Below are 13,056 nucleotides of genomic sequence, written 5' to 3'. Positions count from 1 at the left end.
TCATTATACTTTCACGCTTTATTTTGAAGAGAAATAGTTTGAACTTTCCAAATGCTTTTGTAAAGACGATAGTGGAATGGTTATGTCTACAAAGATCCAAAAGGGTCATAGTTTTCAATATACAGTGTCATTTTGCTATTGGCTATTTTGAATTTCAGTGAAACCCATTTATTTTCTTTATACTGGTAGAAAGGATACTAATTAATATTTCTATATTTCTTGTCGTGGAAAAGGCAGGGGGAGTTAATTTGACAGTAAAAGGGATGTAATCCACATTCGTTAGATGTTCGAGTTATCGAGATGGATTATAACTACCTATTTATACATCAGGAAAAGATTACTAATTTGGAAAAAAATAACAGGTGTTTTATTCATATAGGAAATCAAAATTTACTTGAAGAAAAAAAATTCCATTTTAGATTAATGCAACGTGTGGATGTTTCAGATGTTTGGGATATCATCTGTCTTCTCCGAGGAGAGCAATGTAGACCTTAAACCTGGCATATGTACTAGCAAACTAGGGTATGTTATACCAAGCTTAGACCATTAACTGTCTTTATTGCGTTTGGTACAATTCCAATAGGTGGTCCACACATGGTTAAGTAAAGATTCAGACATGTTTAGGCTGCCGTTAATGAAATTGAGTCGCAATTATTACTTCCGGATCAGTACCCACAAAAGTAGTCCCAGTCTATATTTAGAGCATTGTTTCCTCTCTCGTTTCGGTAGTGGTACGCAGCTTAGATTTCGGCTTTTGAGGTATAGATTTCAGGAAAATTAAATTGAAAACTCTTTGTAAAATGAGCATCAATGAGTTTCTCTTCCTACTGCTAAAACTGCTTCTCTGTTAGATCCAACTCGCGAAAAAGGCGCATAACATATTCCCATGTTGTTGTTGTGGGAATAACGCCATTTTTCAGCACGTGATAGGCTATACATGGCGGCCAGTATAAATAGTGGCATAAGAAACTGGAGAAAACCTCGGGAAGAGCCACCGACTCACGAGAGGCTAATGGCAACCTTTCTCATATACACACATAGACCGACCCCGAGACCCGAACCACGTGGATCGAGATGAGATGGCAGTGATTGGTAAAGTCGAGCGCTTTAGAACACTCGGCCATCCGGGTTCCCGTTTAATTCCATGTAGTTTAAAATTAGCATTTAAAACCTTAATACTTACGTGTAAATTCTTCATTTCTTTTAAGATATGTCACCTGCTGTGATACATCGCCAGCATTGAAAATTATTTTCTGTCGGAAACGTGTCATGCCGTTTTCATAGATTTGTATGTTTTGAGTTTAAATGAATGCAGCCGGTGTTACTATCCATCAAAAATAATAGTAATACAAAGTTTATGTAAGTAACAACTCAGATTTCGTTAGAGATTTTCAATCACAAATACATAAAAGTAGCTAGAAATACGAGGCCTCCAAAGTTGCATATTAAAACTTGCTGGTACTCTGTGACATGTGAATGGTTTTAAGATTGTTCTTTTTGAATTATTTTTAGGCAGCCATAGTCAAAAAAATTTCCTTAATGTTATTTCGTCTGTTTTGCTTTAATTTGGTTTCGTTAGATGCCTCAAGGAGCAAATCTGAGCAGCTTTGATCATTAATGAAATTGTAAAGCCGATGTAATAAGCCTTTCCCAAAGAATTTATTAATTTCTTAGAATTAGTTCGAAGATGAAATATACCATGGCACATGCTCATAGGTAGAGAAAAAAAGAATGAACAGATCACAACAAACAAACAAAAAACCCCAACCATGTTGCCACTTGCACATGGACGTAAGCTTATGGTGCTTTAGGTTCGTTGATATTAGACACACACACACACACACACACACACACACTGTTTACTCATATTCAGCGTGATGTTGTGAGTTTGACGCTATTTTCCAACAATAACAAGAAAAAAACAACTTGCATCTTTCAAATGCAATTAATATTACAGTACCTTCGGTTCTTTGATTTTCAGTCAAAACACACACACACACACACACACACACACACTCGTGCATGTATATACACAGGGCGTTTTTACTGCAGACGAGTTTCAAATATACACTTAACAGATCTTAATTTCCAAAACTTTGATACATCTAGTCCACAATCGTTAGATCACGCCTCTTTTTATTAGCGGATTGATTATTCAGATTGGTTTTACTGGGTTTAATGCCATTTTGCAGCACATGATTGGTATATATATGAACGCTAAATTGATACACTTTGGATGACCATATGCAAATATAATACTTGTACATACATTTGCATACATATTCCACGCAAACTAGACCAGCAAGTAGATCATCGCTTCTTTTGTTTTTTTCTGACACTACCGGTAATGTCAGGGGAGAAAAAAGAAGAAAAGGCGGAGATCTACTTGTTGGTCTAAAAAGCAAACGTGCATCTACATACATGTATTTGAATAAGATCACATCAAATGCTAAATTCATAAACATAAGATAATGTTACTTACTTCCAAACACACATGCATACCATATACATGTGAGATAAAGAGGACAAAATAGAAGGTATGATGCGAGAAAGTGACGTGATAACTAACATACTTCTGGTCCAGTAATATTCAGGGAACATAATATTCCTGATAAACTCCATTTGTCAATAAATCGAACAAGGTCAGATCCATAAGGACATAGAACACAATTAATTTTACTCTATGTTCTCTACATTTCTTTCTCAATACTTCTTAAATCCCTAAAAAATGCATAAATATAACTCTTCTGTCACCACCAAAATGAGAGGAAAAAATATTCTAAAAATAGACTTGAACTACATCTATTGGTACTGAACTGGATGTACTAATTGTGACCTGATTCCTGACAGGCCCAATTTGTTATGGCCAATTTTAGTCAAACTTTTATATTTGCATGCCACACCTATTTCAATTTTATACATGAAGTCTTTTTGAATTTTATTACAAACAAGACACGTGACACCTTTCAGAAAGTGTGTAGTGCTGGTGTTCCACAGGGTGCAAGTTTTAGTCCAAGTGCTCTTGAGAAACCAAAACTTAATTTGCTATATCTTCCTTAATTATAAGAATTTTTCAATGCAATGAAAACCTGAATGTACAAGGCCTCTCTGAGAATATGTTTACAATTTGAAATTATTGATAAAGGAAATTTAAATAAACATTTAAATTTTAAAAACTACATTTTATTGAAAATATAAATTTTCCTACAAGTTTTAAAATTCAGTTTGACAAATTTTAGACAGCAAAGTTGACTAATACATGGTATTTAAAACAAATGGTAGCTTAAGTCTGTACAAGTGATATCATTTTTCCCAGGGTTAGTGAAGCAACACAGCTCATAGTGATTTTGGCAGCAAACCGCAATATGCCTGTCCAGATGCATATAGGTGTAGACACTAAAGAAACAGTGACAGGTGCTATGTTCCACATATTGTGTCAGGTACGTAGGCAGTTGTTTGTATAAGTAATAGCGCACTCAGATTTAAAGTTCGGATGGGACCACTACCATGTTGTATAGCAAAAATGCATTCCATTTCAATGTCAATAACTACAAAAGGTGACAATGGGATAGGAAAATACAGTTTCTAGGGAGGCTCTACCTTACTGAAAAATGGTGTTATTCTCTCTCATGAAGACCTAAGCCATGTCTTTGTGGTGCTATATATCAGTGTGGTGATATGAACTAATCATGGTCACTTATGACAGTACACTTCACATGTCCTTATGAAACCTTGCTATCACCACCGGACTACTGGAGAGCTTCCAAACTGATCCAACTCTAACATTTTGTTCCAGATACAATGTTAGACCTGAAAAGATATAACATGTCTCACTTGATTCTAGAAAACAGTAAGATGTAGGTAAATGAATTTAAAATGTGTTCGATATGGTGATTTCAAAATAACATTAAGGTTGCAAGCATGGGAAAAATATTAAACATGACAGACTGACACTCAAAAAGGTGAAGCGATGACCATGTATTAAAGTGATAAATTCATCCTAAAAATATATGGGGTTTCTAGAAGCATATTTAGCCATTTACAGGTTAAATAGCAAATCAGGTAGACTATGTATCATACAGTTTAAGGCAATGTTGGGGCGGTGAGGTTTGATCATTGGTGCAAACATTAGTACATACCAGTATACAGGAAGGTCAAGCGACAATGTAATAAATTAAAATATATGACTATAAGCGATCTTATTCATGAGGGAAATAACAATTTTGGATATTGCAGATGAATACAGCAAAATGTGGCCACACAGATCAACTATAGATACCAATAAATCCTATATCGTCAACTAAATGTGAAATTCTGATCCCCAAAACGTGAAAACCAGGATGGACATTTACATATGTGGGACATATACAATGTACTTGTTAAGATCAAATGTGCAAACAAAATTCAAATGATCTGTTTCAACATTTATCATTAAGAGTGTTGGTTACCAATTATTAAACTCAATGATTCAATGGAATCAGATATCAGCTGATGCTACAATACTGCACACTGTCATAGTACTAAATTGAAATATGTTATCATACATAGGCCTACTCATGATGAAAATAACATTTTGGGATATTTTCAGCGCACACAGCCAGAAATGGGCCTTACAGATTCACTATATGTACAATGTCAGCCTATATGATGTACTGAATGTGAACGTTTGATCCCAAACATTCTAAAATATATGAATATTTGTTCATGTGGGATATGTAGCTATCGCAAAATCAGTTGTACAAAGTTAAATTCAAATAATCTGTTTGAATATTTCTTATGCAATCTTTAGAGTGTCAGTTAACAAATATTATTAGTAATTAATAATGCATAAAGCAAGATGGATCATCAGCATTCCCATAACATCATATAGGCCACAATGCTGCACTACACCAATCAATATCGTAACCAAACTGAACAATACAATGGAATGCATTTTGTGTTCAGCTTATATTATTTTGCTGTTTTCTTACATCCAAGGGTAATATACATGGGGAAAGTATATTTTATCCCTTTGAACTGTATTTCATTCTGGGACAGTTTAAAATGATTTAGTAGAGAACTTGACTAGGTTCTAGTATAAAGTTTTCATCTCTGTCCTCTCACTAAATACCCTATAACTATGTTTGTAAAAAATTACTGAAGGCCATACAAGCAGATATGTGTTACTCAGGAAGTGACCCCATGATAAACACATAAATTAACTGCTTGGACCCCTAATAATTACTTTGAATGACCAATACAAATTGGAATTTTGTCTTCGTGTATTTTAAATGATGGTCTCATTTTGACTTACAAAGATATTTTCTCTGACAAAATTTGACAAATATCCAACATTGGAACTTATATATGGTGTAGGAATATTTACATGCTGATATCATTTAATATCATTTCAACAAATATTATATATTTTGGAGTAAATGTTTTAATTTTTTATACTTCTTTTTAAATTTCATTTAAATTTTTCAAAATAAAACTTAACTTTTTATTTCTAATTTCATTCTACTGTTTTTCAAAGTCAATATACATAACATATTGAAATTTCATGTGTCGTTCATTAATAATAAAGATTTAATACCAGTTTAATCTTTACTCAAATACTGCACTGACAGGACATAGCACAATTAATTTTGTTATATGTTCTCTACATTTGGTTCTCGAGACTGACATTTCCACTGTGTGACAATCAGTACAAATCATATGTTAATCTAAAAATACCTTCACGGTGAAGTTCTTGCCAAAGGTTTTTTTGAGAGGCTGGACTGTCAACAGAGCAGTATGTAAACAGAACACATATTTCACTTCCGGATCATCACCATGGCCTTATTACTGACTATGCACTATCGCCGAAATACACATGGAAAACCACACCTGAGCTCATATTCTCAAGAATAAACAATGACCTTTAAATCCCTATCAAAATCGCATAAATATAACTCTTCTATCACCATGACAATGAGAGAGGAATAAATGTTCTAACAATAGACTAGAACTACCTTTGTGAGTACCGAACTGGAAGTACTGAGACCTGATTATATAATCATCGGTTACTATCTTCCATTTGGATCTGGTTAGAAGAAAAGAGAACAAAATGCTAAATTTGAACTAGAGGTTTACTTTAATTGAATTGGTACCTCACCAAAGTGAGGCTTCAAAGAATGGTCTATAGACTCATTAAATGTTCCTCTCCACGGTAATCTTTAGTAAAAAGGCGAAAGATTAATACGATGTGAAGAGAAACCAGAGTAATCATTATACTTTCACGCTTTATTTTGAAGAGAAATAGTTTGAACTTTCCAAATGCTTTTGTAAAGACGATAGTGGAATGGTTATGTCTACAAAGATCCAAAAGGGTCATAGTTTTCAATATACAGTGTCATTTTGCTATTGGCTATTTTGAATTTCAGTGAAACCCATTTATTTTCTTTATACTGGTAGAAAGGATACTAATTAATATTTCTATATTTCTTGTCGTGGAAAAGGCAGGGGGAGTTAATTTGACAGTAAAAGGGATGTAATCCACATTCGTTAGATGTTCGAGTTATCGAGATGGATTATAACTACCTATTTATACATCAGGAAAAGATTACTAATTTGGAAAAAAAATAACAGGTGTTTTATTCATATAGGAAATCAAAATTTACTTGAAGAAAAAAAAATTCCATTTTAGATTAATGCAACGTGTGGATGTTTCAGATGTTTGGGATATCATCTGTCTTCTCCGAGGAGAGCAATGTAGACCTTAAACCTGGCATATGTACTAGCAAACTAGGGTATGTTATACCAAGCTTAGACCATTAACTGTCTTTATTGCGTTTGGTACAATTCCAATAGGTGGTCCACACATGGTTAAGTAAAGATTCAGACATGTTTAGGCTGCCGTTAATGAATTGAGTCGCAATTATTACTTCCGGATCAGTACCCACAAAAGTAGTCCCAGTCTATATTTAGAGCATTGTTTCCTCTCTCGTTTCGGTAGTAACGCAGCTTAGATTTCGGCTTTTGAGGTATAGATTTCAGGAAAATTAAATTGAAAACTCTTTGTAAAATGAGCATCAATGAGTTTCTCTTCCTACTGCTAAAACTGCTTCTCTGTTAGATCCAACTCGCGAAAAAGGCGCATAACATATTCCCATGTTGTTGTTGTGGGAATAACGCCATTTTTCAGCACGTGATAGGCTATACATGGCGGCCAGTATAAATAGTGGCATAAGAAACTGGAGAAAACCTCGGGAAGAGCCACCGACTCACGAGAGGCTAATGGCAACCTTTCTCATATACACACATAGACCGACCCCGAGACCCGAACCACGTGGATCGAGATGAGATGGCAGTGATTGGTAAAGTCGAGCGCTTTAGAACACTCGGCCATCCGGGTTCCCGTTTAATTCCATGTAGTTTAAAATTAGCATTTAAAACCTTAATACTTACGTGTAAATTCTTCATTTCTTTTAAGATATGTCACCTGCTGTGATACATCGCCAGCATTGAAAATTATTTTCTGTCGGAAACGTGTCATGCCGTTTTCATAGATTTGTATGTTTTGAGTTTAAATGAATGCAGCCGGTGTTACTATCCATCAAAAATAATAGTAATACAAAGTTTATGTAAGTAACAACTCAGATTTCGTTAGAGATTTTCAATCACAAATACATAAAAGTAGCTAGAAATACGAGGCCTCCAAAGTTGCATATTAAAACTTGCTGGTACTCTGTGACATGTGAATGGTTTTAAGATTGTTCTTTTTGAATTATTTTTAGGCAGCCATAGTCAAAAAAATTTCCTTAATGTTATTTCGTCTGTTTTGCTTTAATTTGGTTTCGTTAGATGCCTCAAGGAGCAAATCTGAGCAGCTTTGATCATTAATGAAATTGTAAAGCCGATGTAATAAGCCTTTCCCAAAGAATTTCTTAATTTCTTAGAATTAGTTCGAAGATGAAATATACCATGGCACATGCTCATAGGTAGAGAAAAAAAGAATGAACAGATCACAACAAACAAACAAAAAACCCCAACCATGTTGCCACTTGCACATGGACGTAAGCTTATGGTGCTTTAGGTTCGTTGATATTAGACACACACACACACACACACACACACACTGTTTACTCATATTCAGCGTGATGTTGTGAGTTTGACGCTATTTTCCAACAATAACAAGAAAAAAACAACTTGCATCTTTCAAATGCAATTAATATTACAGTACCTTCGGTTCTTTGATTTTCAGTCAAAACACACACACACACACACACACACACACACTCGTGCATGTATATACACAGGGCGTTTTTACTGCAGACGAGTTTCAAATATACACTTAACAGATCTTAATTTCCAAAACTTTGATACATCTAGTCCACAATCGTTAGATCACGCCTCTTTTTATTAGCGGATTGATTATTCAGATTGGTTTTACTGGGTTTAATGCCATTTTGCAGCACATGATTGGTATATATATGAACGCTAAATTGATACACTTTGGATGACCATATGCAAATATAATACTTGTACATACATTTGCATACATATTCCACGCAAACTAGACCAGCAAGTAGATCATCGCTTCTTTTGTTTTTTTCTGACACTACCGGTAATGTCAGGGGAGAAAAAAGAAGAAAAGGCGGAGATCTACTTGTTGGTCTAAAAAGCAAACGTGCATCTACATACATGTATTTGAATAAGATCACATCAAATGCTAAATTCATAAACATAAGATAATGTTACTTACTTCCAAACACACATGCATACCATATACATGTGAGATAAAGAGGACAAAATAGAAGGTATGATGCGAGAAAGTGACGTGATAACTAACATACTTCTGGTCCAGTAATATTCAGGGAACATAATATTCCTGATAAACTCCATTTGTCAATAAATCGAACAAGGTCAGATCCATAAGGACATAGAACACAATTAATTTTACTCTATGTTCTCTACATTTCTTTCTCAATACTTCTTAAATCCCTAAAAAATGCATAAATATAACTCTTCTGTCACCACCAAAATGAGAGGAAAAAATATTCTAAAAATAGACTTGAACTACATCTATTGGTACTGAACTGGATGTACTAATTGTGACCTGATTCCTGACAGGCCCAATTTGTTATGGCCAATTTTAGTCAAACTTTTATATTTGCATGCCACACCTATTTCAATTTTATACATGAAGTCTTTTTGAATTTTATTACAAACAAGACACGTGACACCTTTCAGAAAGTGTGTAGTGCTGGTGTTCCACAGGGTGCAAGTTTTAGTCCAAGTGCTCTTGAGAAACCAAAACTTAATTTGCTATATCTTCCTTAATTATAAGAATTTTTCAATGCAATGAAAACCTGAATGTACAAGGCCTCTCTGAGAATATGTTTACAATTTGAAATTATTGATAAAGGAAATTTAAATAAACATTTAAATTTTAAAAACTACATTTTATTGAAAATATAAATTTTCCTACAAGTTTTAAAATTCAGTTTGACAAATTTTAGACAGCAAAGTTGACTAATACATGGTATTTAAAACAAATGGTAGCTTAAGTCTGTACAAGTGATATCATTTTTCCCAGGGTTAGTGAAGCAACACAGCTCATAGTGATTTTGGCAGCAAACCGCAATATGCCTGTCCAGATGCATATAGGTGTAGACACTAAAGAAACAGTGACAGGTGCTATGTTCCACATATTGTGTCAGGTACGTAGGCAGTTGTTTGTATAAGTAATAGCGCACTCAGATTTAAAGTTCGGATGGGACCACTACCATGTTGTATAGCAAAAATGCATTCCATTTCAATGTCAATAACTACAAAAGGTGACAATGGGATAGGAAAATACAGTTTCTAGGGAGGCTCTACCTTACTGAAAAATGGTGTTATTCTCTCTCATGAAGACCTAAGCCATGTCTTTGTGGTGCTATATATCAGTGTGGTGATATGAACTAATCATGGTCACTTATGACAGTACACTTCACATGTCCTTATGAAACCTTGCTATCACCACCGGACTACTGGAGAGCTTCCAAACTGATCCAACTCTAACATTTTGTTCCAGATACAATGTTAGACCTGAAAAGATATAACATGTCTCACTTGATTCTAGAAAACAGTAAGATGTAGGTAAATGAATTTAAAATGTGTTCGATATGGTGATTTCAAAATAACATTAAGGTTGCAAGCATGGGAAAAATATTAAACATGACAGACTGACACTCAAAAAGGTGAAGCGATGACCATGTATTAAAGTGATAAATTCATCCTAAAAATATATGGGGTTTCTAGAAGCATATTTAGCCATTTACAGGTTAAATAGCAAATCAGGTAGACTATGTATCATACAGTTTAAGGCAATGTTGGGGCGGTGAGGTTTGATCATTGGTGCAAACATTAGTACATACCAGTATACAGGAAGGTCAATCGACAATGTAATAAATTAAAATATATGACTATAAGCGATCTTATTCATGAGGGAAATAACAATTTTGGATATTGCAGATGAATACAGCAAAATGTGGCCACACAGATCAACTATAGATACCAATAAATCCTATATCGTCAACTAAATGTGAAATTCTGATCCCCAAAACGTGAAAACCAGGATGGACATTTACATATGTGGGACATATACAATGTACTTGTTAAGATCAAATGTGCAAACAAAATTCAAATGATCTGTTTCAACATTTATCATTAAGAGTGTTGGTTACCAATTATTAAACTCAATGATTCAATGGAATCAGATATCAGCTGATGCTACAATACTGCACACTGTCATAGTACTAAATTGAAATATGTTATCATACATAGGCCTACTCATGATGAAAATAACATTTTGGGATATTTTCAGCGCACACAGCCAGAAATGGGCCTTACAGATTCACTATATGTACAATGTCAGCCTATATGATGTACTGAATGTGAACGTTTGATCCCAAACATTCTAAAATATATGAATATTTGTTCATGTGGGATATGTAGCTATCGCAAAATCAGTTGTACAAAGTTAAATTCAAATAATCTGTTTGAATATTTCTTATGCAATCTTTAGAGTGTCAGTTAACAAATATTATTAGTAATTAATAATGCATAAAGCAAGATGGATCATCAGCATTCCCATAACATCATATAGGCCACAATGCTGCACTACACCAATCAATATCGTAACCAAACTGAACAATACAATGGAATGCATTTTGTGTTCAGCTTATATTATTTTGCTGTTTTCTTACATCCAAGGGTAATATACATGGGGAAAGTATATTTTATCCCTTTGAACTGTATTTCATTCTGGGACAGTTTAAAATGATTTAGTAGAGAACTTGACTAGGTTCTAGTATAAAGTTTTCATCTCTGTCCTCTCACTAAATACCCTATAACTATGTTTGTAAAAAATTACTGAAGGCCATACAAGCAGATATGTGTTACTCAGGAAGTGACCCCATGATAAACACATAAATTAACTGCTTGGACCCCTAATAATTACTTTGAATGACCAATACAAATTGGAATTTTGTCTTCGTGTATTTTAAATGATGGTCTCATTTTGACTTACAAAGATATTTTCTCTGACAAAATTTGACAAATATCCAACATTGGAACTTATATATGGTGTAGGAATATTTACATGCTGATATCATTTAATATCATTTCAACAAATATTATATATTTTGGAGTAAATGTTTTAATTTTTTATACTTCTTTTTAAATTTCATTTAAATTTTTCAAAATAAAACTTAACTTTTTATTTCTAATTTCATTCTACTGTTTTTCAAAGTCAATATACATAACATATTGAAATTTCATGTGTCGTTCATTAATAATAAAGATTTAATACCAGTTTAATCTTTACTCAAATACTGCACTGACAGGACATAGCACAATTAATTTTGTTATATGTTCTCTACATTTGGTTCTCGAGACTGACATTTCCACTGTGTGACAATCAGTACAAATCATATGTTAATCTAAAAATACCTTCACGGTGAAGTTCTTGCCAAAGGTTTTTTTGAGAGGCTGGACTGTCAACAGAGCAGTATGTAAACAGAACACATATTTCACTTCCGGATCATCACCATGGCCTTATTACTGACTATGCACTATCGCCGAAATACACATGGAAAACCACACCTGAGCTCATATTCTCAAGAATAAACAATGACCTTTAAATCCCTATCAAAATCGCATAAATATAACTCTTCTATCACCATGACAATGAGAGAGGAATAAATGTTCTAACAATAGACTAGAACTACCTTTGTGAGTACCGAACTGGAAGTACTGAGACCTGATTATATAATCATCGGTTACTATCTTCCATTTGGATCTGGTTAGAAGAAAAGAGAACAAAATGCTAAATTTGAACTAGAGGTTTACTTTAATTGAATTGGTACCTCACCAAAGTGAGGCTTCAAAGAATGGTCTATAGACTCATTAAATGTTCCTCTCCACGGTAATCTTTAGTAAAAGGCGAAAGATTAATACGATGTGAAGAGAAACCAGAGTAATCATTATACTTTCACGCTTTATTTTGAAGAGAAATAGTTTGAACTTTCCAAATGCTTTTGTAAAGACGATAGTGGAATGGTTATGTCTACAAAGATCCAAAAGGGTCATAGTTTTCAATATACAGTGTCATTTTGCTATTGGCTATTTTGAATTTCAGTGAAACCCATTTATTTTCTTTATACTGGTAGAAAGGATACTAATTAATATTTCTATATTTCTTGTCGTGGAAAAGGCAGGGGGAGTTAATTTGACAGTAAAAGGGATGTAATCCACATTCGTTAGATGTTCGAGTTATCGAGATGGATTATAACTACCTATTTATACATCAGGAAAAGATTACTAATTTGGAAAAAAATAACAGGTGTTTTATTCATATAGGAAATCAAAATTTACTTGAAGAAAAAAAATTCCATTTTAGATTAATGCAACGTGTGGATGTTTCAGATGTTTGGGATATCATCTGTCTTCTCCGAGGAGAGCAATGTAGACCTTAAACCTGGCATATGTACTAGCAAACTAGGGTATGTTATACCAAGCTTAGACCATTAACTGTCTTTATTGCGTTTG

At 33.9% G+C, this 13,056-nt stretch overlaps 2 non-coding genes across 2 annotated transcripts; both read right to left on the bottom strand.

Annotated features, from left to right (window-relative positions):
* Window positions 1–6,129: 6,129 nt before the first annotated feature.
* On the bottom strand, window positions 6,130–6,246 carry LOC149777071 (U5 spliceosomal RNA). Its single transcript, XR_016416392.1, has one exon. It is a non-coding gene; the product is annotated as a U5 spliceosomal RNA (small nuclear RNA).
* A 6,126-nt stretch (window positions 6,247–12,372) lies between these two features.
* LOC149777070 (U5 spliceosomal RNA) lies at window positions 12,373–12,488 on the bottom strand. The gene has a single exon (XR_016416344.1). It is a non-coding gene; the product is annotated as a U5 spliceosomal RNA (small nuclear RNA).
* Window positions 12,489–13,056: the final 568 nt, after the last annotated feature.

Source organism: Sinohyriopsis cumingii, chromosome 18, assembly GCF_028554795.1.
Source record: "Sinohyriopsis cumingii isolate HCF-2022 chromosome 18, ASM2855479v2, whole genome shotgun sequence".
Lineage (NCBI taxonomy): Eukaryota > Metazoa > Mollusca > Bivalvia > Unionida > Unionidae > Sinohyriopsis > Sinohyriopsis cumingii.
This window is presented reverse-complemented; position numbering and strand designations above follow the sequence as displayed.